The sequence below is a fragment of the Alligator sinensis genome, unplaced genomic scaffold (assembly GCF_000455745.1).
Source record: "Alligator sinensis unplaced genomic scaffold, ASM45574v1 scaffold553_1, whole genome shotgun sequence".
NCBI classification, from domain to species: Eukaryota; Metazoa; Chordata; order Crocodylia; family Alligatoridae; genus Alligator; species Alligator sinensis.
The window spans coordinates 79882-82825 of NW_005842389.1; positions in this window are offsets into that span (position 1 = coordinate 79882).

Consider the following 2944-nt stretch of genomic DNA (forward strand, 5'->3'; position numbering starts at 1 on the left):
TACTGCCCCCCCAAATGGGCTGGGGTATTAACCTTACAGGCCACACACCCAGGCTCTTGGCTTCACCCCCAGGAGGGTGGGAAGGTGCAAAATAAGAAAGGGATGGGGCTTCTAGGCAGACAAGGGGTGGGGCCTAGCAGCAAGGGGGCTGGGTCTGAAGGAAAGGGGTGAGGTTTAGAGGAAAGGGGCAGGGCCTAGAGGCATGGGGGAAAGCTTTAGGGGATCAAGAGTCCCATTGGGGTCAGGGACTGCATTTTCGCAGCCCTCAAAAAGGGGCCAAAACTCCCCCTTTGGAGACAAAAGGGGGTGGGGGGTATGACACTCTTCCCCATACCCTGTCAGGGGGCTGTAAACACAAAAAGAGATCCCAGGATCCCCAAAAACCCGGGGTTTGAGACCAAAAAAAGAAGTCCCAAAAACATGGGGTTTCTACCCTAAAAACACATCCCTCCCTCCCAAAACCCCAGTTCCTGGGGGGGTGGACATGGGGTAAAGGAGTTACTGGGAGTGCTGGAGAAGAAGACCCTAATGAGTGTCCCCGGGTGGGGGGAGGGACCTGGCAGAGCTTGGAAACCCAGGACTCCAGGCTCAGGGGGGGCCACGAAGGTGGCAGGCAAAGGCAGTCGAGGAGGGTTGGGAGATCCCACCCCGGACTCCTGGGTTCCCTGTGGAGGGCGAGGAAGCTGGAGCCTCGCGGAGAACCCAGGCGACCTCAGCAGACCAGGAACAGAGGCGAGTTGCTTGAGTACAGCCTGGAAGACCCAGAGAAGCCAGGTGTCCAGGAAGGAGACAACCTCCATGGATGAGAAACGGGGGTGATGCAGTTGAGTAGAGCCTGAACCCAGGCGTCTGGGCCAGAAGGAGCAGAGACGGGTGAAGGACCCAGGCATCTGGGCTGGGAGATAACCTCCATGGATGAAGAACCACCATAAGCTGGTTGAACATAGCCTGGAGGACCCAGGCACCTGGGCTGGGAGGAGCAGAGACTTGGAAAGAAAGCAGGCATCTGGGTGGGAGATAACCTCCATGGATGAGAAACAGGGTTGACTCAGTCGAGTAGTCTGAAGAACCCAGGAGTCCGAGTGGGAGATGACATCTGTGGATGAAAAACGGGGGCAAGTTGCTTGAGTAGAGCCTGGAGCACCCAGAGAACCCAGATGTCTGGGTGGGAGAGGACCTCCATGGATGAGGAATGAAGATAACCCAGTTGAGTAGAGCCTGAAGAACCCAGGTGCCCAGGCCGGGAGGAGCAGAGCCTGGTGAAGAACCCAGGTGTCCAGGCAGGAGATGATCTCCACGGATGAAGAACAGGAGTGAGTTGCTTCAATAGAGCTTGGATGACCCAGAGAACCTGAGTCCGGGTGGGAGAGGACCTCGGTGGATGAAGAACAGCCGAGAGTTGATTGAGCAGAGCCCGAAGAACCCAGGCGTCTGGGCGGTGAGGAACAGGGATGACACAGTTGAGTAGAGCTGGAGGACCCCAGCGTCCACGCGGGTCAGCACCCCTTGCCAGAAGAGGGCGGAGTCTCTGGGAAGCAAGTGGGGCCATGAGTCTGTAGAGATTTTTTTCCCCTTTTTTTGTGCAATTTTTTTTTTTTTTTAACCAAAATGTTCTTTTTTCACCCCCCAAAAATGGCCTCTGATGAATAATAATAATAATAAAAAACAAAACGCAAAGGGGCAAAGCCAGATCCACAGAGCTATGTACACACGCCCGTCACCATGGAAATCCAACCGGCCCCACCCCCAGCCAAAAAAAAAAGTAATTTTTTTAAGTGCATTTCTTCAAGTTTTGTCTTTTTCCGGCTTTTTCTTTTTGTTGCTTTTTTTCTTCTTTTTTTAATATATTTTTTCCTAAATTCTCCCTTTTCACCCCCAAAATTCCCCCTGCATGAAAAATAAGTTTTAATAGTTCCCCCCGCCTTTTTTTTTTTTTTTTTTTAACTGTTTGTGGGTTTTTTTAAAAAAATCAGGTTTTCTTCCTCCAAAACCCCCCAAAAAAGGTTTTGTCTTTAATGATTTTTTTGGTTTTTTCTTTTTTCATAAAAAAATAGGTCTTTCTTTCTCTTCCAAAACCCCCCAAAAAAGGGTTATTTTTCCCCATTCCTGTGATTTTTATAGCTTTTCTGTTTCTTTAAAAAAACAAGTTTTTCCTCCAAAAAACACCCAAAAAGGGTTTTAGTCCATTTTCTCACCAAACCCCCACAAAAAAGGGTTTCCCATTTTTCCCACCAAAAGTTTTTCCACTTTTCTTTCCAGCCTCCCCAAAAAAGTATTTTTCCACCAACCCCCCTAAAAGGGTTTTTGCCTTTTTCCACGAAAAAACCCCCCAAAACTTTTTTTGCCCATTTTTCCACCAAAACTTTTTTTTTTTTCACTTTTTCTCTCCAAAAAAAGCCCAAAAACATTTTTGTCCATTTTTTCCACCAAAGAGCCTGCCCAAATGGGGTTGGGGTTTTTTTTTTGCCTCTTTTCTCTCCAAACCCCCCGCAAAAGGGTTTTTTGTCCATTTTTTCCACCAACCCCCCCAAAAAACGGGTTTTTGGGACTTCTCCCGTGTCCGGCACCCAGGGCCGGTAAAGTGCATCGTGGGGTAGTTCCTTGGTTTCTAAGGTGCTTCCTGTATCAGGGGTCGAAGTGCTATGGAGACACAATCAGACTCCGCCCCCGGCTGGAGAGGCAGGGCCCCAGCTGGGCCCGCCCCCACCAGAGGGAGGGGAGGGGCTTAAGGCAGCAGCGCTGAGTGGTTAGCTATTGCTACAGGGGCTCGGAGGGGCCAGGGGTCAGTAGTCCTCGATGGTCTCCACCTCGCCCGCTGGGCCGTGGAGGGAGTAGCCTGGGGGGAGAGGGGTTAGTGGCAGGGGAGACCTAGGTGTCAGGCCCCCCCCAGACAACCCAGGCATCCAGCCCCCCACCCCCCAGCTGATCCAGGCTTCCAGCCCTC